This window comes from Armigeres subalbatus, chromosome 3 (genome assembly GCF_024139115.2).
Source record: "Armigeres subalbatus isolate Guangzhou_Male chromosome 3, GZ_Asu_2, whole genome shotgun sequence".
NCBI classification, from domain to species: Eukaryota; Metazoa; Arthropoda; class Insecta; order Diptera; family Culicidae; genus Armigeres; species Armigeres subalbatus.
The window spans coordinates 124696893-124720364 of record NC_085141.1 but is presented as its reverse complement, the minus strand read 5'-3'; the positions used below and the strand labels follow the sequence as shown (position 1 = coordinate 124720364).

Here is a 23472-nt window from a genome sequence, read left to right as displayed (position 1 = left end):
CGATGGATGGTTCTCCCAGCAGCTGATGCAACTCGTGGTTCATTTGCCTCCTCCACGTACCGTCCGCCATCTGCACCCCACCATAGATGGTACGCAGCACTTTCCTTTACAAAACTCCAAGTGCGCGTTGGTCCTCCACGAGCATCGTCCAGGTCTCGTGTCCGTAGAAGACTACCGGTCTAATGAGCGTTTTGTAGATTGTCAGTTTGGTACGGCGGCGAACTCTATTCGACCGGAGCGTCTTGCGGAGTCCAAAGTACGTACGATTTCCAACCACTATGCGTCTCCGAATTTCTCTGCTGGTATCATTTTCGGCAATCATCAGTGAGCCCAAGTACACACATTCTTCTACCACTTCGATTTCGTCAGCACCGATGCAAACTCGCGGTGGGTGGCTCACATTGTCTTCTCTTGAACCTCTTCCTATCATGTACTTTGTCTTCGACGTGTTGATGACTAGTCCGATCCGCTTAGCTTCCCTCTTCAGTCTGATGTAGGCTTCCTCCATCTTCTCAAAGTTACGTGCCATAATATCTATGTCGTCGGCGAAGCCAAATAGCTGGACGGACTTATTGAAAATTGAACCACTCGTGTTAATCCCTGCTCTTCGTATTACCCCTTCCAAAGCGATGTTGAATAGCAGACACGAAAGACCATCGCCTTGCCGTAACCCTCTACGCGTTTCGAAGGGACTCGAGAATGCCCCTGAAACTTGAACTACGCACATCACCCGATCCATCGTCGCCTTGATCAACCGTATCAGTTTATCCGGAAATCCGTGTTCGTGCATTAGCTGGTCCCGATCGATTGTATGATATGCGGCTTTGAAGTCGATGAATAGATGATGTGTGGGCACGTTGTATTACTTGGTACTGTTGCAGTACTTGGCGATTGGCGAACACCTGGTTCGTTGTGGAGCATTCGCCCATAAAAACTGCCTGGTACTGCCCCACGAATTCCCTTGCAATTGGTGCTAGTCGACGGCATAAAATTTGGGAGAATATCTTGTAGGCGGCGTTCAGCAATTTGATTGCGCGGTAGTTGCTACAATCCAGCTTATCGCCCTTTTTGTAGATGAAACACACAATACCTTCCATCCTCTCCTGCGGCAGAACCTTATCCTCCCAAATCTTGGTAATGACCCAGTGTAGCGCTCTAGCCAGTACCTCACCACCGAGTTTAAGTAGCTCTCCTGGTAGTTGGTCAATTCCAGGGGCTTTGTTGTTTTTCAGCCTGCCGATCTCCTCCTGGATTTCCTGGAGATTCGGAGCCGGAAGTCGCATGTCCTGCGCGCGTGCTCCTAGGTTCGATACCATACCGCCACCGTTGTCTGCCATATCGCCATTCAGCTGCTCTTCGTAGTGCTGCCGCCACCTTTGGATCACCTCACGCTCGTTCGTAAGAAGGTTCCCGTTTATGTCCTTACACATATCAGGCTGTGGCACGTAGCCCTTACGTGAATGGTTTAACTTCTCATAGAACTTTCGTGTGTTATTAGCGCGGTACAGTTCCTCCGTTTCTTCACGGTCTCGATCTTCCTGCTGGCGCTTTTTCCTCCGGAAAATCGAGTTATGTCTGTTCCGCGCCCGTTTATATCGTGCCTCGTTCGCCCTCGTGCGGTGTTGCAGCATTCTTGCCCATGCTGCATTCTTCTCTTCTACTAACTGCTAACATCCGCCGTCATACCAGTCGTTTCTCTGATCCGGTGACACCGTGCCAAGTGCAGCGATTGCGGTGCTACCAATGGCGGATCGAATATCTCTCCAGCCATCTTCAAGAGACGCTGCGCCTAGCTGCACTTCAGTTTGAAGTGCCGTTTCCAGCTGCTGCGCGTATTCTTAGGCTAGTCTACCGTCTTGTAACCGCCCAATGTTAAGCCGCGGCGTCCGACTTCGCTGCGTGTTGTACACCGTCGAGAGTTTTGAGTTTTGAGTTTTGCGGAGATCGACGGAGGTCCTCCGTAGCTTCGTGGGGAAAGCACTGGTCTAATGTACTGGAGTCGTCGAATCAAACCTCACGGAAGGAAGTGGTCACCTTCATTTTTTTCGAACTAAACTTTTCACATGTTAATAAAACTTTCGCCAATGCAGCTTTGATTTTCCTCTACAGTTTGACTTGTTGCATCAATCGGCTCAAAATATACCGGAGTCTCTTAATTTGTCTAAACAATCAAGGTTTATCTCACTTCTTAACTGGTTTTTTTATATAATAAATTATTCGTCAGTGTTAAACTATGTTATTCCCTCAGTCAGCTTAATATGTTCTTATTACAGTAACAATTGATTTTTAAGGTTTGGTATTATAATAAAAATGAATTTCGAAGTCTCGCGAAATTTACTTCCGTTTCGTTACATCAAAAGCTGCTTTTTACTGTCGATTTTTTTTCGATTTTATTGAAATGAAACGAAATCGAAAAATTATTTTCACCTCCTAATAGCTTCCTAAAGTGTAGTCTTTGCTGCCAACGAGCTGATCAGTACACCCACTGCACTGGTTTAGTTGACTCTTCAGCAATTTCTATATTACGCCAAGCCCTCCCTATTTCCAACTCAGGTAAGGTGCTCCACGCATAATTTAAATATACGTCTTGAAGCAGAACAGCGAGCTTCTATTGACTCAATCCAAATCAACTGTCTGCTACACACCTTCATCATGTCAGCCCCGAAGAAACATATTAATTCCTTTCCCACTGTCAAGGATGACGTTGCGTGTCGACGGTATCCGTGTGTATTATGTTGTGGAAAGCAGAAGCTTTCGCTCGCATAAAGCGCCAAAGTCACCGCCCGATCCCACACCTGACCTCGTCGCCATTTCGAGTCATTGCCGTTATTGCTTGGTGCCATCGCCAGCCAGTCAGCCAGCAGAGCGTCCCGCCATGGTACCATCTCCGAATAAAATGACTGAGCGTTATGTGAAGTGGTGCCGAAAATTGGAAATCACCCGAGCTTGAGATAAGAGCAGTTTTGTCCTGCCGGCTGGCTCTTGTGGCAGCTTGGACCATCTTGCTAATTTTCGTTGGAGGTGGAGCGAACATTTTTCGCGGACGAATGACAATTTCGGTTCGGCTAATAAATCAAATTGTTTGATGGAATGATGGCTTTAGGCAAAGCGTGACCAGGTATTACGGTTGATTTTTGCGTCAGAAAGTTGAACACCATTTCGTTGAAGATATGACATATCCAGGGTCAGTGTAACATCAAAACAAATTAGCTTAGTATAAATATACATATGGTGTGGTACTTTAGCCCAACATAAAAAAAAAAACATTTTTATTAGCACGTGTTCAAAGATCCATGGTAGTCTGAATAATCACAGGAATGTAGAAATTATGTTTAGGATACTATTATGAACCGCTAATTTTTAGTAGATATAGAGTTGTCTGATTGTTGTAGTCAATGGATGCACACAACAGGGCAAATGACTTTATCGATAAAAAAATCTGAAGGCATGAACCTTATGGGTCCTTCTTTGCCTAGCAGTTAGAAGTGCGGCTACAAAGCAAGACCATGTTGGGGTGGCTGGAAACGATGACCCGTCCGGTAGGGAAAATTTTATAGTTGCAATGGGCCGCGACGTCCCAGAACGTGTTAGCCTCATGATGTGCGAAAGCAAAAATGGTAACTCGCATTTGATAACTATGGAAATACTTGAGGGACAGTAAGCTACGAGGCTCAATTTTATGACCTCGGAATTCCCAATCCTAATCTGTCGCAATCAATCAATATCCACTTTCCTGTTTCCGTAGCCTTGAGCTTTCTTTGCGACCCATAAACGTTCCATTTCAAGTTTTTAGGGATATGTCCGGTGCATTATATGCCCGTCCGAAAACCACAAGCATTTTTTTCTAAATACAACAGAAGAATTTTTCTAAAAAAAAGCACTGAGAATCTGATTTTCCGTAAGTGCATCTCCTAAATGTTTTAATATTTAGTTTAAATTTAATCGTAAAATCAAGGTACATCTCCAATGCACCTGCACCTGCATTCCTTCAGTACATTTGTTATCTTAAATCAAGGTCCCGTTGGTACTCGCTGATAGTTCCAGCTCGATTTGTGTGGCTAGAAAACATTTCCCTTGCAAGTTTTTCTCGCGCGTCTTTTGTGAAAAATAATACAATAGTCCACTTTTCCTCTTTCCAGCTAATTACCCCAACACGATCTCTGGTGCTGTGTGCCGAAAATCGTCGCGAAATGGAAGACTGGTTGCACGCGCTCAAGGCTGCCTCATCACGGGAGTTTTTCGAACCAGGGCCACCCGATCAGCATGACTTTCTCTCGGGACATCACAATTGGTAATTGGATTTCTGGAGAATACGCTGCGACATAACGAACTGTCAGCTAATGATGTTTTTCCTTCTCCCCTGCAAAGGTATGCAACATCCCACGCCCGGCCAACGTACTGCAATGTCTGTCGCGAAGCTTTGTCCGGAGTTACATCGCACGGGTTATCCTGTGAGGTGTGCAAATGTAAGGTTCACAAACGATGCGCTGCCAAGGCGATAGCCAACTGCAAATGGACCACGCTCGCTTCGGTTGGGAAGGATATCATCGAGGATATGGATGGGGTAAGGCAACTTTGTTTGTTATTTCGAAAATGTAGCATTCCAATAAGTGTATCTATTTTGACTTGCTTCCAGAACATTGTCATGCCTCACCAATGGATGGAGGGTAACCTTCCAGTGTCGGCCAAATGCATTGTGTGCGACAAAACGTGCGGATCGGTAATGCGCTTGCAGGATTGGCGCTGCCTCTGGTGTCGCTCCACAGTTCACACTGCCTGCCGACCACAGGCCATGGTGGCGTGCCCTCTGGGACCAGCGCGGGTTTCGGTGGTTCCGCCGATTTCGCTACACTCGATCGGAATCGACGATGCATGGGACGTTTGCAAACCGCACGGTAGCTTCTCGCCGCTGTTGGTGTTCGTTAACTCCAAATCCGGTGACAATCAGGGCGTCAAGTTTCTGCGACGCTTCAAGCAGCTGCTGAACCCGGCGCAGGTTTTTGATCTCATATCAACGGGCCCGGGACTGGGCTTACGACTGTTTCGCCACTTCGACCCCTTCCGGATATTGATCTGCTCCGGGGATGGCTCCGTCGGTTGGGTGCTCAGCGAAATCGATCAATTAAACATGACGGTGAGTACCGAATATGTTCTTCTTTTGTAGGAAGTTTAGCCTGAAAACAAGTTTTATTATCTGAATCGTTTCTTCACGTATTTAGGTTCAATTTTCACGAAACGAAATAGATTGTTGCCACCTACGGCTATTGAAAAAATCAAAGTTAAAAAATGTGTTATAGTGTGAAACATCAGGCAGAAAAAAACAGAAACTGGCATAGAATCGGACGAACGATAAGCTACATTTTTTACGATGCGAATTTTATGAAAAGTTTTATTTCCCTTCCAATTGTTAGGAAGCAATGATGAAATTTTGAACAATTTTATATGAATTTTCTAAACATTCTTTGTCACATCGGCAAAGTTCCTGTTTTCATTATTTTAGTAGGGTAATGAGCTAATTCGTCCATGCAGTCAATTCCGGTCATATAAAATTTTAATTCACTAAATACTCGTGAACAGGGAATCATTTTTTTTCTTGGATGCGCATGCGAAATAAGCGACAAAAGAGAACCAACGACAAAGCTTTGTTTTTATATATTGACAAAGATACGAAAACAAAATTTCAGCAACAAAAAAGAAGACTTTTTTGTTGCTAAATTTTCATCACGTTATTTTGCATTATCTCTGCAGCAAATTTCAGTTCTATGCCCTCGCAGCTTTTGCTTTTATGGAAATATTCGAGAATATAACAGTGAATACAAAAATAGCATCGAATTCTCGGAAATATCAGAGCATGCATGGTAAATGATTCATGCCATATTGTGTTCGAGTTCTGATAAAGGCTTGTTGCGAGGTGCATTTGTCAGTAAAAAAAACTCTGTTGATGACAAAGGGTATATTGGTAGGAGTTGCTCGAATATTGATTCCCTGTTTTGTGAATGATAATTTAAATAAACGAACTTATCCCTGGCAAGATATAAAAAACGTACACTATGATCTGAACTCATTCCAGTCACATTCCGGTGATATTTTCTTGAAAAGCACTTCAAACAAACTTTGCGATTCAGATAATTTGCACGATTTGCTACCTTATCCGTACGGAAAATCCATCATCTTTCACTCCTAGCGAAGGCAGAAGGGTTATATACAAGATAAGACCGCCTGACGTAAACTAAGTAAAACAGATTATAAGATAATTTATTTGATTACCTATGTCAATGGTTTGTGCATCAGCTTAAAGTGATTAAAATTTTGACTTTTCCGCTCCCCTATGCTTGAACGATAATATTTGCTGTTCTAAATACACAAATCTTTGTTGCACTGAGAGCTACTACCACAGATCGGAATTATCGACCGGGATGTCGTCCTGCCCAGCAGCTTTATTGTTTTGGCCCAGAATTACGTCCTTCAGTAAGACAAAGAGGTCACCTGAGCAAATCTTGAGAGCAGCCTGAATTATCTGAATTAGGCGATTTTCACAACAACAAAATTAGTTATCGATTACTAATTTTGTTGTTGTGAAATCGCCGGATAGTTCAGGTTGATTCAAGATGAATACACTACTAGGTGCTCCAACCTGCCAAGCTTATGGAAGAGAAGAAGGCGAGGATGAAAAATGCATTTTCAGTGCAAAACGAACACAAACTGATTGGCTCTTCAATACTAAAATCCAAGATGGCTGAATCGTGAATTTGGCAGATTGGAACACCTAGTGGTGTATTCATCTTGGGTTGATCTTGATCGATATCCTTTTGATCGTTTAAACGGTAGAGAATATCAGAATCTATAGCAGATAAACATTACTGCAACATAAAATCGCAAATTATTCCTACTGTTGATGACAGCAATTTATCACGAAAATAAGGATTTGAAAACAGTTTTGATGTGGATTTTGACATATGTTTTCCATTTGCTCTTTTTATGATATCAGACTATGTTCGGGAATTCTGCAGATTCAAATTTGAAATGAAACCGTCACGAAAAGTGGTCAGCAAGTGTGGGTTAACATCTCAGCCGTCTTGAAACCAATTCTGGAGTTTTTGATATGAATCAATCGACTAACTCTTCAAGATTTTGCCCAACTATTAAAAACATTTAGTTGAAACCGCTAATCTATTGAAAATCCTAATTTTGTTAGGCATTGTTGAAAATCGATAAGTCGTACAATCCAGAATGTGCATCGCGAGCACAGACATCATAATCGTGCAACTTATGGGCTCGGCTCTAAACCTCAGTTTAAACTAGATTTTACTCAGCTTCGTGTGCGGACAACTTCTCCACTACAAGTGAAGTCAATCGAGACATTTTCGGTGAAAGAGTTGTGCTATTTTTCCGATCTTTGGCGGACAATATTTGGTTAGGGCGGTCAGGACCCGTTTCAAATCGCGAACCGATCCCACTACAGTTCTTCCCCTCGCATAGAGGTGAAATTGAACCGAGGCTAGACCCTCCCCGTGCGGTGTGGAGGTTCCAAGACACTTCTGTTGTGCGTCCCGTCGTGATAACGTCCTTCTAAGGTGAAAAAAACGGGTGAGAAATTGGGTGTTTCAACTAGTGATTTGTTTCAACTAGTGAGAGTGAAACGAACCATCTTGTAAGGGTGGTCGACATTGTGATTTGCGCGGTGGAAGTTTTTTTGTTTTGTGAGGTGGAGAAGCACGATCGGTAAAGTGTTAAAACAGTGCGGTATAATCTTGCGTGTAGTGTAGTTAATTTTTTTGTGAGTGAGAAAGCCGTTAGTAACGATAGCGGCACAGTTAAATTTTCGTCTCGGTACATTTTTCACGGTGTCGAACTATTCGCGTAGCTCGATTCGACAAGCACGCTTCGAAATCCACCCGAGTAGGTTGGCGGCGCGCGGGTTTAACATGGCGGTGGCCTCGGATCACCCCTTTCGCCTAGGGGACCCAGGGGGCCGGTAAGGGCACGGTCACCAACCGTATTGACTTTGACTATACCGGGAGAGGACTCCCGAGTTACATGGACCCCAACAACTCATCTGGACCGCTCCAGATAGCGAGACTCCAAGGTGTGAACGGTCGGCCACTTCCGGCTGACCTATCCCTTCTCCGCCTCTTCGTCGAAGCTTTCCTCGGGGGAGCAATCGAAGGCGCGAACAAGGACAATGGTGGAACCCGAGGTTGACAAGCTGCTGCAGATAGACAAGCTGAGTGACGGGACACAGGTATCGGTGATTAAACTCCCTCAACAACTCCGTCAGATGCGTGGTCTTGAACGTGGATGCCAAGGATCTTCTGGACGACTTCACCTCATCGACGACCGAAGAGCCCACCACCCGCCCACAATGCCCGATACTTCTGCAAATTCTGTAAAAGCCACGAGCACCAAACTTCCAGCAGAAGATCGAAATCGAAAGGATCCACGTGGACCAAGGCATCCCATACGGCCCAGCAAGGAATATCTGCGAATCTCGCTCCGGCTCCGGACAACTCGGTTCCTTCGCTCATGTAACCAGTCGAAACAAGGACCAGGAGATCGAAGATTTGCGAAAAATGGTCAAGGTTCTGCATTCTGCAGGCGTCCAAGACCAAAAAAACTTCGGGAATTGGGAACCGTACGAAGGCCAAAAAGTCACAATCGACGATCTCATCCGAAAAGTGTCGGAGCTGATGGAAATATCGGGAAGCTGCAAGCGAATCTCGAAGTTAAGGGCAAAGTTATCGAGAAGCTGCGCGCCATTATACAAAGCAACTACAACAATGACACCAAGAAGACCAAGCAGGCTGGCAAAGCAAACACGAGCAAGGTGGGCGCAACAAGCATTCGAAATCCCTACGACAATTTCAGCGACAGCGAAGAATTGGTTGTTACACCAACGCAAATCCCAAAGCGTGATCGCACCCCAAGAGACTCCAGCGAGAGTGGCAATTCCTCAACTGGAGCCCCACTGACGAAGCGTGTGCAGGTAGAACAGTCATGTAAGTAGTTTTATAGGCTCAACAACAACAACACAAAAAAACAGTCAAGCCACGCGGAACACCCAAACAGCAGACGGGCACCCCCACCAGTGCGGACATTACACCCCAACCGGAACTGGCGGACAATGCCCGGCGCTCGGGCGCTATCCCTGATAGCAAAGCTCAAGCTTCTTCACCAAAGGACAACGTGGGAAGCAAGCTCTCAACATTAGGCGTACTCGGGTCGCAAAGCTCACCTCCGACGGACGACGAAGGAAGTCAAGTGCAAAATGTTTTCCCTCCACTACTACTGGGAGCGGATACTCAAACAGCCGACCAATATGACGAGGAGAGGGTATGGCCCTGACGCTATCATCTTGCCCGGTTCTCCGGCTATGACATCACCTTCAACTCACCAACAACAGCGGCCCGTGGTGAGGGACCTGCCCCCGGAAGAGCTCTGGGGGGGAGCACACCCACGCCAAACTCTTGGCCAAATACCGCCTTTTTCCCGTCGCCTCTCCCATCTCTGCCGGTTGTGGGTCCTGGGCCTAATCCCCGGAAATAAGCAATTAACTTTGATTGAACTGAACCTGAGTTGCGTGCTCTTGCCTACGCAATGCGGTCGGGTCTGAGCTCGACGACCGACTGGCAAATAGCTTACACAACCTCACTTGATCAGTACAGTTGATGATGAAGAATGTGTACAGCCGCCAGACATTTTAAATACTCACGCTCCTCTAATGTGGACGTGTACCATACACATGTGGAAGTATTGGCTTGAGAAATGGATTGCGAGTGATTTTACTATGCGTCCAATTTGGGAAACTCGAGCTCGTTCAGTAGCCGCTAGGTTGCGAAGGCTGACGGAGGTCCTTCGTAGCTTAGTTGGTTAAAGCACCAGTCTAGCGTACTGTAGGGTCATGGGTTCGAGTCCCATCGAAGGGAAAGTGGTTACCTCCAATACATTTTCCAAATTAATATCTTCCACATAACGTACATATTCACATATGAGTTTTCATAACATTGTAAATTAACGTCCAAGTCGGGTGGTTTAATCCCCGGAAATAGGCAATTAACTTTGATTGATCAGAAATAAACTGGTGAGTATTCTTAAAAACCTCCCTACCCCCGCGATCATCATAGGAGACATAAACGGCCACTACCAGTCCTGAGGCAGTCGTACAAACAACGCTAGACGTAAGATAGTCTACGAAGCCGCTGCTGACGCTGGATGCGTAATTGTAAACGACGGCACTCCTACCTTCCGTCGAGGGTCCACTGTGTCTGCTAACGATATCTCCATGGCCTCGAGTGGTATAGTTGGTAGGCGACGCCATCTTCCACGTGGCAAAGAGCACCATTCCCAGAACCATTCCCAACACGATACGCAAAGCGGTCCATTCGTGGAGTGATAACACACACAAAAGCGGTACAAGCCCAGCGCAAGGCCTTCCGAGCGCTAAAGAAAGCCAAAACACGACTCCCAGCCGATGACTCGCGCCTCGACGAAATCCGCTCCAGTTATCAGACCACCCGAAACGACTGCCGCCAGGCTTGGACCGACTTCCTCGACGGGATAAACCCTGACCAATCGTCAACTGAGCTCTGGAGGCGGATAAACTGTTTCCAGGGCCAGCGACGAGCAAGCGGAAACATTTCCATTGACCGGGTCACACACAGGGATCCCGTGCTCGTTGACGACACGCTAGCCGACCATTTCCACCGACAATCATCCTATCTGTAGTATCCCGAAACCTTTAGCAAGAAACACCCAGCTCTCGCAGCGGAGATTGTCACCTTCCAAGTACCACCAGACGACGGCAATAACATGAATCATCCCTTCTTCATGGCGAAACTAGACTTCGCGCTCCAAAAAGGCCAACGTAAGTCTGCCGGCCTGGACTGCACCGGGTACCCTAACACTATGTATATAAGATTGTATATTATATTGCTCCAGACGTTAAGGCAGGCAATAAACACGCCGAGCTCGTATCCTTGGACATACCTCGTGCATACAACTGTGCAGTGTACATGGACCCCTGGCGTCCTCAGGAGGCTGGAACTCTGGGATATCTCCGGTAACTTCCTCATGTTCATCAAGAACTTCCTACTCGACCGCTCCTTCCGAGTACAACTCGGAAATCAAACATCGAAAACCGTGATAGAGGCAACCGGAATACCCGGATACGGTTATAACAAGTCGCCTATTGTACGGACTCGAGCTCACATCCATCAAGCTGCACGAAGTCACACGTTCCCTAGTCCCGGTCTACAACCGAGCAACCGACTGGTCTCGGGTCACCTATAATCGACACCTGCGGATATTGCGTGCGCCAAAGCCAGCGTAGTATCCTTCCGCCATAAGATCACCGCAGCCTTGAACTAGAAAACAGTTGGATATCTGGAAAAGACCCATGCTTCCGACGGCCCCTGCTGCCTTCTCGACAGAGCCAACGAGAATTTATTTATTTATATGCATATCAACTGGCCGGGCAAATGCATCTATCAAAGAAGGGTTCATATCTCCCCTTGCCTTGAACCGAGCAAATGGCTAAATCGAAAGAAGGAGTCATATCCTCTTTTGCCTTTTGCCGGGAAAATGGACCCGTTGAAAGAAGGGATCATGTCTTCAGTTGTATAAAATCTAGCAAATGCTTGAATCGAATGAAGCAATCACATCTTCTGTCAGTCAATCGAATTCATTGTAAGAAGGAATCATACCTTTCCGTGACCAAAAGCGATCAAATATCCGAATTGTTACATGGAATCAGGGCTGAAATATATCAACGTCAATGCAATGAAAAACATGCATATTCTCTCAGCATATTCTCCGGTCAATCTCATCGCCACCGTCGTGAGTGCGACTGTAGGGCAGCCAAACAATCATTCCAGCACCAACCATTCAATTTACTATTCATCCCAACACAAGTCGCTCTGACAGGTTGTTCAGTTCGTGCGTTACCGCATGAATGTGAGTGGCCCATTTAAACGCCTGGTGATTTTTTGTCATTTGCTGGGTGAATGTGGTGAATTTCATTTTCGTGGCGCACTGGGTGATGTGAGTTCTTTTGTTTACTCCTCTCCTTCTCCGGGAATGTGAGATCAATTTCAAGAAAGAAAATAAAAAAAACCCAGATTAATCCACCTAGCGGCGATGATGCCTTTCTCGTGCATCGTAAAATGTACTGAAAAAATCACATAGGAAAGGTCAAAAAAGCACTTTAGGAGGATATATTGCATTTTTTCTATCATTTTGCATGCTTTTGCATTAATTATTATGCATTCCCACCATTCTTGAAAAATTTTTTTTTTTTCGGTTTTAAAATTTTTTTTCCAAGGGGGGACCCTTGGGAAAAAACAATGATTTTTCAATAATTCCGAAATGCAATGTCCGATCAGGCCAATTTTCAATAGCAAACAATGGGACGGCATTCCCCGTCGAATGCAACTTGTTGCGAGTAAATCGGGTAATGCTAAGTTCCAAAAAGTGTGTCTACAAAATTTGTACACATACACACATACACACACACACACATACATACATACACACAAACAGACATCACCTCAATTCGTCGAGCTGAGTCGATTGGTATATAACACTATGGGTCTCCGAGCCTTCTATCAAAAGTTTGGTTTTGGAGTGAAATTATAGCCTTTACGTATACTTAGTATACGAGAAAGGCAAAAACATCACCTTCATCCAGTGCTGTCGAATATTTACAGATTTCCATGATGGAATCATATCCTCCCTTGTCTTCTGCCGGGCAAAAATGGTAGGTGAAAAAGGCACATATAAAACATGACTCTACGACACTACCCATATTTCCATTACTCATAATAATATTACCCCGAAGGCCACTACCTCGAATGATTCACTACCCCGAGTGCTATTACCCCTAGTATATTTTTAGTCATAGTACAGCAACCGTTCGCTAACTGGGCTAAAACACCAGCCCAGTTAACGAACGCCGCTTTTTAACTAGGCTGACGAGAGAATTCGCAATGCATTGTTGTGATAGTGTTTTACATGAAGCTTAAAAATATACCATTCAGAGTCCCCTCGTCACCGAGTCTTTGTTGTTGTTTTTTGACGGATAACTGCTTTTTAACTGGGCTTTGGCCCAGTTAAAAAAATAGTTCAGTTTAAACGCGCCCAGTTGCAACTGTATATAGAATTAGTCATTATTTCAAGTTTATACATCACATCAATAAAAAATACTCAATAAAAGTTTATAACTATTATTGTCTTTATTTACGATGTTTTCGGCCCTTATCCCATAAGATCCTGTTCCACACCCCACACCCGCACCCTTTAAGAGTATCGAAGGGTATGGGGGGGGCAGCAGGGACTTTGTCCAAGGGCTTGACGACCCCTCCCCATGGCCACTGCGAGTTAGACCGGGACCATCGTCCCTAACCCCTAATCCCAAGGCGTCAAGCGACCCGTGCCGAGGGGATGCATGGCCAGGGGGGTGAAATAATAAGCTAGGCCTTTAACGGAGCCTGTGGGGTACCTGGGCACCCTCCACAGTAATTGTCCCTTACCGCGTTATGCTGGGCTCTGGCGTGGTGGACCTCTTTTCCCGAGCAACTCGTGGGACCAAAATGGAAAACCAAGTCAATTCTTCAATTAGTGGTAGTAGTGTAGGCGACAACCCCTTCGCAAGAGGTGGGTTGTTCAGGTCTCCGCCTAGGAGGCCAGAGACAATAGTCGGCAGCTCAGTGCGTAGCGCCAGCGTGGTTCACTCAACCTTCCTCTCGGCTATAAAAACGCCGGAAGGGGTTATTGACGGCCCATGGCTTGTGAAGGCGATGAACCGCAAACGCGATGGGCTTTCGGCCTTCGAGGTGGCGACGGAACAGCTGGACGCCATCATCGACTTTGCGTCATCAAAGCATAATATCAGCAAGGACCTCAAGAGGAGCTTGCAGAAACTTCGAAAGTCGATGCTGGACGCCAAGCTGGAGAGGGCGGTAGGGACGGCCAAGTGTAAACCCGTGAAATCGGTGGAGTCGAGGTCTACCCAGACTGAGGCCCAAGGATTCGCGGACTCGGGTAAGGTCGAGTCGACCGAAGGCGTGCCAGCTAAGACGGTGGTGCCAAAGTCTACCCGGACTGAGGCTCAAGTATTTGCGGGTACGTCGGGGGTGACTACTCCAACGGAGCAGACACAAAAACGGGGGAGATAGTCTCCAGGGGATGAGCTCCCTGGGGGCCGCTCCAAAACGCGGAGGGTTACTACCCCGAACAAGGGTAGTGGGGCTGGGAAGCTGAACCCCGGTCAGGTACCTCCAAAACCGGGGGAGGAAGGACCTGGAAAGGTCCGTCCACTCAGGCAAGACGGTGGTAAGGGGTTACGGCAGGCTGAAAGTTCTCAGCCGCACCAGACCAGGGAAATAGAGGGAAATGACGCCTCCTGGACCCTGGTCAAGAACAAGAGGAAACCGAAGACGTCAAGGGCCGAAAAGAAGGCCCAGGCGAACGAGGGTAGCAAGAAGTTCAGGGTAGGCGCCAATCGCTCCAGGGGCGATGCCCTAGACATCACGGCGGACGAGGCTAAGTACTCGGATGTTTTGAAGGCGATGAGGAGTGACGTCAAGCTCGGTGAACTCGGCGCCGACGTACGTCGAATAAGACGTACCCGGATGGGCGAGATGATACTCGAGCTGAAGCGGGGCGTCTCGCAAAAGGGCGCCGCCTACAAGAAGTTGGCGGAGGAGATCCTAGGCGAGACGGTCAAGGTGAGGGCACTCACGACGGAGGTGAATCTAAGGGTTAAAGACCTGGACGAGATCACTGAAGTCGAAGAGCTCGTCACGGCACTGCGGCGACAGTGTGAAGTGGAGACGCCCACCGCAGCCGTTCGGCTACGGAAAGGTCCGGCAGGGACGCAGGTAGCATTGGTTCGGTTATCTGCAGCGGACGCCTCCAAGGTAGTCAAGTTAGGGAGCGTCAAGGTGGGATGGTCGGTATGCCCTGTGCGCATATACGAGCAACCCGAAGTTTGCTTCAAGTGCCTGGAACCGGGGCACAAGCAATGGGACTGCAAAGGCCCTGACAGAAGCAATCTCTGCCGACGCTGCGGATTGGAGGGACATAAGGCACAATGCTGCACGAACCCTCCCAATTGTTTGATTTGTTCCAGCAAAGCTGTGAACAGCAAGCACCCCATGGGGGCTCGATGTGCCCGGCGTTTAAGCGTGCTGCAAAATCAAAGTGCAGGTAAAGCAGCTGGCTTGCTCGGCTTCGCCCGAGTGTTTGGTGTGCGCAGGTTTAGAGGAAACGGCGGAACACGTGTTGTTCGTGTGCTCACGTTTTCGCGCAATGCGTGACCACATGCTTGCCACATGTGGTCTGGACACTACCCCGGACAACCTAGTTCGGAGGATGTGTAAAGACGAAGCTGGCTGGAACGCCGTTTTATCGGCTATCGCCCAAATCGTCTCGGAGCTACACAGAAGGTGGCGCGTGGACTCAAGGATGGCTAGTTCAGGTGCAAATAAGAGGTGGTCCAAGGGATCGGAGTCGGCTTCATGGGTCATACCGGTGGTCATGCTCTGTGGTCGAACTCGATCCTTTTATCGAACAAGTGACCGCGCGAAGAACAACATGGTATCGTCCCTTTCGCGGCGTCGGTCAACCGGGCGGGTTCCGAGCCCGAGGACGGAAAGGGGTCCTCGTCAAGGCTGGGGCAGGCGTAGGCCTCGCGTCGGCAAGTCCCTCTGTGTGCTGGCGAATAGGCCCTATCGCAGAAAGGTCAATTTGGGGTGCACGCGGCATCATCATTCTTGATACCAGTCGTGCAGAGGGAAGCAGGCGCGAAGTCGACCCTGCCCACCTTCCGAGGACATAGGGCGTGGTAAGGCCACCTGGAAAGCCGGCAATGCGCTGGCACGATACCATGGTGTTCTTCTAAAAGCGAGTCACGATGTTCGATGCTGCAAGGACACGCAGCTAACCTCGAGGGTGCGTCATGCACTGGCCCCCCTTTGAAGCATTACTTTCTGGTTGTACCGAAGGGACGATGGGCTTGGCGGCAATGGAAACGGTTTAGCTGGTCGGGGATGCAGCCCTGCCTCCCTTATTGGAGGTGGCCCCTAACCCAGCACTTCCTGGTCAACCCAGGATGTCTGTTGAGCAGATTCCCCCTCCATTGTTTAGGAAGAAAAAAAAAAGGGTATGGGGAGATTATGCAGCACGTTGTGATGCACAATGCAGAGAGCCGGAGGCATTTGCGGTCAACGTCAGCATGGCTACAAGGGCATCAAGGTTGAAGTTGTTTCTTGGTCGCTGTAGTAAAAGCAACGGATTATGGATGAAGCGTGGTCTTGGAATCGACGAGTGGTTGAGTGGATGAGTAAGAATGAGCGAGTAAGAGTAAGTGAGTAAAAGTGAGTGAGTGAGTAAGAGTGAGTGAGTGAGCAAGAGTGAACGAGGGAGTGGAAGTGAGTGGGTGAATAAGAGTGAGGGAGTGAGTAAAAGGCAGCGAGTAAGTAAGTGAGTAAGAATGCGTGCATGAGTAAAATTGAGTGAGTGAGAGTGAGAAAATGAGTAAGATAGAATGAGCAAAAGTGAGTGAGTGGTATGAACTAGCGAGTGAGCAAGAGTGAGTAAGTATGTAAGAGCGAGTGAGTGACTTAGAGGGAGTGAGGGAGAAAGAATAAGTGAGTTAGTAAGAGTGAGAAAGTGAGTAACTGGGAGTGCATGAGTAAAAGTGAGTTATTGAGTAAGTAAGTGTATAAAATTTTCTCGCAAATGGCAAACAGCAAATGGAACCCAACTCGGAATGTGAAAAAAAGAAGTTTACTCTGCCAAACGAAATCAAATCGCAGAGAAAACATTAAAACTTAAATTGTGAATACAAAATAGATTATTGTGCTACCGCCATTGGGGGTGACAATGGGTCTGGGGGGTGAGAATGGGTAATCGCCATCCTTCGAAAAATAGGATCATCTTTTCCCTCACGTTGGACCGTGTAAATTCCTGAACTAGAAGAAGGAACCATATCATCTTTTGCCGTCTGCCGGGCAAATGTTCCTTTAAAAAAAGGGGCCATATCTTCTCTTGCATTGACCCGAGCAAATGTTTGGATCGGGCGTTGGAGTCTGCTGGGCAAATGAGTTATTCGAAATAAAAGGATCATCACTTCCCTTTGTTGAAACCAAATGTCTAAATTGAAAGAAAGAACCCTATCGTCTCTGGCCGTCTGCCGGGAAAATGCATCCTTTGCAAGAAGGGATCAAATCATATCTTTTCTTGCCTTAAATCAAGCAAATTCTCGAGTTGAAAGTAGGGCCCATATTCTCTGTAGGCTTCTGGCGGCCAAATGCCTTTTTTGAATAAAGGAACCATACCTTCTCTTATCGTCTGCTGAGAAATACATTCTTCGAAAGGGGAGATCATATCTCCCTTGCAGTGAACTGAGCAAATGCTTGAATTGAAAGAGGGAACTATATCAACTTTTTTCCTTCTGCTGGATCTGTTGTCATCCTTTGAAAGCAGGGGTCATATCTTCCTCGTCTTCCTCCGAGCAAATTCCTAAATCAGAAGAAGGAAATATATCGTCTCTTGCCATCTACCGGGCAAATGCATCTTTTGAAAAAATTGATCACATTCTATCTTGCCTCTAACCGAGCAAGTGCCTGAATTGAAAGCATGAACCATGTCGTCTTTTGCCTTTAGATGGGCAAATGCATCTTTTGAAAGAAGGGTTCATATATTCCTTTCCCTTTAACTGAATAAATACATACATTAAGAATAAGAAACTATTCTCCCTTGTGTTGTGCCAGGCAAATGCATTATTTGAAAAAAGTAATTGTATCTTCCTTTGTCATATGCCGGGAAAATTCATCCTTTAGAAAAGGTAGCGTATATTTTTCACAATTATGCACGACAAAGTGTGCTTTTTTTCTCTTCAAACGATGAACTGGTTCAGGGCCGAAAATCTCTTAAAAAAGATATAAAAAAGTGTGCTTCAAAGAGATGATTATATCCCCTGCAGAAATAACTAATAAAATAGTTTTTGTTCTTGAGCACTTGCAATTTTACTATTCAAGTTTCTGTTTTTATAGTTTGTCTTAGTTACCGACGATTTTGCTACTGACCCAGAGGTAAAAGGGTGTCATATGGAAAAGGCATATAATAAAAATTTCATAGAGTTTACCAATGTTCATTCGATCAGTGATTTGTTACAATCTTTATTTCAAAACAAAACAATTCAAAGAATCTCTCTTATAATGTTCGAGCGATAAGAATTATAAATAATTGCACATATGATGCATAAGTTCCGAATGCGGTGATTACATAACAATTATGTCAAATGACCATTGTGCCAAACGGCCATTGTGCCAAACGGCTATTATGCCAAACGGCCATTATGCAAAACGACATTATGCCAAACGGCCTTATGCCAAACGACGTTCTGCCAAATGACCTATCACCGAAAAACTTAACGGACCACTTAGGGTCCACGTATTGACTGTTTCTTTGGTAACAAAACGCGCCGACCATTTTTTAGGCACCTTCAAAATCGTCGCCAACATCTTTATTCTAAAACTGTGTTAGTTTAATTAGTAAATCATGTTAATCTGCATGAAAAACAGGGCTAAATTTTGAGAAATAATGTGATTATTAAGTATATACAATTTTGTTCACAGTTGATTTGACAGATCTTATGAACATTTCTGCTGGTGACGATTTTGGCGTCAATTTGCTTTGCGACGATTTCAAATCGTCGCGGCCGATAAGGTGGAAAATTGATAATATCGAGCTCAAATTTTGAAACACTAATTTTGCAGTCAAAATGAACATTTTAAGAGGTTGAGCTATTCAAAACTACAATTTTAGCACTGCCAACGACAACCAGCAGGAAAAATATATATTTAGGGGAGGCAACGAAACACTCCTTCCATAACCACAATCTCAGCCAGTCACTGCGTAGGTGATAGCTGAGAGTCAGTGTAGTTCTACTTACCAAATTATTATTAAACATATGGACATCAAAGAGATACAAAATTAAAGAGCAATATTTATTTTTCATAGTGCAGGACAAGACTGCCCATTGCGACACAGACGGCGGAGAGGGTCTCATTTGCCATGCTTCTACTTAGGATTTCCAGATGAACATTTTTTCTATCTTCACCACTTCTGGTCTTGATCGAAAGACAGACGAACGATGCGACGATAATACCTCTGCTATTAATAGTCACCCAACCCATCAGGGCATTGAATGACACTTAGGTCAAAGGTTCATAAATAGCGTCAGTATGCAGCTTCTGGCGTCTTTGTTCGAGCTTCATTCATGGACACGTGAAAAATGGATGAGGATGTTGCTGCTAATAGTACTGACCATAGTGAGCGCACAGCTGTTATATCTTTTCTAGGCTTGAATGGCATTGTGAAGAAGTTTCCAGTTAGCAGTGCAATAAAAACGAAGGATTTCCTATCGATGCTCGGCCTAAGCCTGTTAGGAAACATTCTTTTATGGTGTTAATGCTGATTATGGTGTGTCTTTTAACATACCACTTGATACAAAATTTTATGCAACACATTGATATATTGAGCCTTAATTTTATACAAAACTGAGAAAAATTCTAAAAGGAACACAAACTTGAAAGGCAGGGAAAGTTTCAAAAGGGCCGTTGATCCAGAAGCAGAACAATGACGGTGTATGTAATCATAAATCTCTCTGCGGTAAAGGTGAAATAGTCGTTTATGGGTAGGAAAAAAGAATCTTTTTTCTCGGTATCCACAGAGTATTCCCTAAGCAGCGGTAAATGGGCTACAGTTACTGTTTCACAGCCCACACTGAATACTAATGGTTACAAAACGAGCAGACGAAGCTTTATTGTTCCAGCAATTTGTGGTGTCTAGTTCATAGTCACACACAGACCCCCCCCACCGCCCCGCCGTGATTTCCATGGTGGTCATGAAGAGACGGATGAAGAGAAGCACTCCAATTTGAATGAAGTTTTCTGCGAAAATCGCCGGATAGGTAAACTTTGAATTCGAAATGCTTGTTATTGGTCGATGTGCTCTGGTCGGATACTCAGAAGCTGCCAAAGGACAGTTGATTGCGGAAAAGCGGGACTTAGTACAAATACTAGAATAAGAGATGGGCGAAGACGCCATCTTGGTTCCAATCGAAAAACCGTCAAAAGCGGTTTCAATTCGACATGTTTACATTTTTCAACCAAAAGAGGCAAGCCTAAAGGTCAAGTGATGCCAGTATTATTTACACTATTTCAGACTCTTTCATACGTTGCCATTTCGACAGTTTTTCCCTCCGCCTATCTCTGATTATGGAGTTGCTAGGACTTATTTCTCATTGGGATGGATCCCACATTAGCCACCGTTCGTGGCCGTTCGTGACAGAGATAATCCCATAGATATTGTGGCACGATTGCTGGAACTGGCAGAAGTTTTAAGCGGATTTAGAATTAGGCGATAGCGCTGCTGGCGATGGCTAACTTTTTCGGAAGTTGAATGAGGTCTGACGAACGAGTGTTCAACTTTTTTTTTCCGGGCATCCGATTTCAAGTAGGAAAACCTTCAAGAGGGTCATCGGCTTTTGGCTAGGCTGAACTTTGACGGCGCGAACCAGATGATACCCATATCAAATGATTTGACTGTGCCTTTCATTTGATTAGATGTGACGAGCACATGTCAGCCTCTATCATACAAAGTAAGCCTTTTTGTTTTCATCTAGCGCTTCTCAATGGTAATATTATTTTCCTGGGATTATTTTCCTCGATGCATTTTTTTAGCTGATGGACGTACAAGATATATGTATGCTCAATTACTTTCAGGTATACATGTTAAATGACGGATTGGACTGAGTTATGTCTATGATGGCAGAAGAGGATTCGTAATAAAGATTTTGTTAAATTTAAAGAATTCGACAGCTGACAGCCAGTCTGTCAATTGTTGAAGCAAATTAGGCAAAGGTGTTATTCATCATTGTATTTGAGGTAAGAGTATGCGATAACACACTTTTCCTGGCGAAACGAAACGAAATTTGAAATGCCCATGTTGGTGTAATTTGATTAATTAAATTGACTGACCCCAAGTAACCCTCCATGGGCCCTCCTTAGCCGTGTGGTAAGACGGCGGCTACAAAGCAAGACCATGCTGAGGGTGGCTGGGATCGATTCCTGGTGCCGGTCTAGGTAATTTTCGGATTGGAAATTGTCTCGACTTCCCTGGGCATAAAAGTATCATCGTGCTAGCCTCAAGATATACGAATGCAAAAATGTTAACTTGGCTTAGAAACCTCGCAGTTAATAACTGTGGAAGTGCTTAATGAACACTAAGCTGCGAGGCGGCTCTGCCCCAGTGTGGGGATGTAATGCCAATAAGAAGAAGAATCTGTACTGTTTACTGTTTGTTACTTTGTAATATTGTGTTTCAGCGTATGTATTTTGTTTATAATTTAAAAGTAATTCATATATAGTCCTTCTGTGTCTGTTCGTTTGTTAATACTTGTTTCTTGGTTGTGTATCCATGCCATCTCCAGGAACGGTAGTATGGTCTTTTTCTGTGTTTCGTCGATTATTGTAGGTTTGGTGAGGTCGAAGCGGTGGTCGTAGTCAATACAGTGTGTGATGAGCGCAGTATTTCCCCTGAGAGTTTTTACTGTATCATCCTCGTGTGTGTGTCCAGAGTTGAACAATCCCTCAAGTTTGTTTTGGTCACTCCTGTGACCGGACAATCTTGCAGATTGCTCGTCATGCCTATAAGAGCTAAAAAAATAAAAACAGAATTTGAAGATTTTTTTTTAAATCTATGGAATTTAAAATTTAGGAGTATGAAAATTAGAAAACAAATAATAGTCAAAATTGAACATTTGAGAATTTAATAAATTTATGAAATTGCTAATTTCAGTTCGAAAATACAAAGAAAATGAAAGATTTTTAATTTGTAATTTATAATTTGAAAATTTAATAATACAAATTTTGGAGATTTAAAAATCAATAAATTTAAAAATTTAAAAAATAAAAAATAAAAGAAAGTTAATTTAAAATTTGAAAAATTGAAAGATTAATAAAAAAAACTTTTAAATTTAAAAAATCAAAAAATTGAAAAATTAAAGGATAAAAAATTTTAAAATCTAAAAATTTTAAAATTTAAAAATTTAAAAATCTAAAAATTTGAAAATTTTAAAATTTAAAAATTTTAAAAATTTAAAATTTTAAAATTTAAAAATTTAAAGATTTGAAAATTAAAAAATTTAAAAATTTTAAAGATTTAAAATTTTAAAAATTTAAAAATTTAAAGATTTAAAAATTTAAAAATTTAAAAATTTAAAAATTTAAAAATTTAAAAATTTAAAATTTTAAAAATTTAAAAATTTAAAAATTTAAAAATTTAAAAACTTAAAAATTTAAAAGTTTTAAAATTTAAAAATTTAAAAATTTAAAAATTTAAAAATTTAAAAATTTAAAAATTTAAAAATTAAAAGATTTAAAAATTTAAAAATTTTAAGATTTAAAAATTTAAAAATTTTAAAATTTTAAAATTTAAAATTTTTAAAATTTAAAAATTTAAAATTTTTAAAATTTAAAAATTTAAAAATTTAAAATTTTAAAAATTTAAAAATTTAAAAACTTAAAAATTTAAAAATTAAAAATTTCAAAAATTAAAAATTTAAAAATTTAAAAATTTAAAATATAAAAATTTAAAAATTTAAAAATTTAAAAATTTAAAAATTTAAAAATTTAAAAATTTAAAAATTTAAAAATTTAAAAATTTAAAAATTTAAAAATTTAAAAATTTAAAAATTTAAAAATTTAAAGATTTAATAATTTAAAAATTTAAGAATTTAAAAATATAAAAAATTAAAAATTTAAATATTTAAAAATTTAAAAAAATCAAGATTAAATCAAGTATAAAGATTTAAAAATATAAAAATTTTAAGATTAGGAATTTTTTTTTTCAAATTCAAGGTTTAAAGAGATATAAAAATAAAAAAATACACAAAACTAAAAATATAAAAATATAAAAATATAAAAATTAAAAAAATTAAAAAGAATTGAAAATTAAAAATTTGAAAATTTTAAAAATAAAAAACTTAAAAATTAAAAATTTTAAATTTTAATTCATTTAAATTTTCAAACTTAAAAATTAAAAAAAAATAATTTAAGGATTTGAAAATTCAAATATTTAAGTGCTTCAATTTTTAAAATTTTGAATTTAAAAATTTAAAAATTTTAAGTTTAAAAATTTCGAAATTTCCTGTGGAATTAAAAAAATATCCGTAGATACCCTAAGATTTGTTGCAAAAGTTCCTCCAATAATACCTCCGGAAGTCCACCAGAAAATTCTGCGGAAGTTATTTCAGGAACTCCTGCAGAAGTCCCTCCAGGAATTCCTGCGGAAGTTTCTCCACGAATTCCTGAGGAAGTTCCTTCAGGAAATCCTGCGGAAATTCCTCCAGAAATTCCTGCGAAAGGTCCTCCAATAATTCGTTCCGAAGTTCCCCAGGAATTCCTGCGG

The 23472-nt window shown here is 43.0% G+C and overlaps 1 pseudogene; it reads left to right on the top strand.

The window, feature by feature from the left end:
* LOC134221966 (diacylglycerol kinase eta-like) overlaps window positions 1-23472 on the top strand; it is an 89097-nt pseudogene that overhangs the window by 26295 nt on the left and 39330 nt on the right.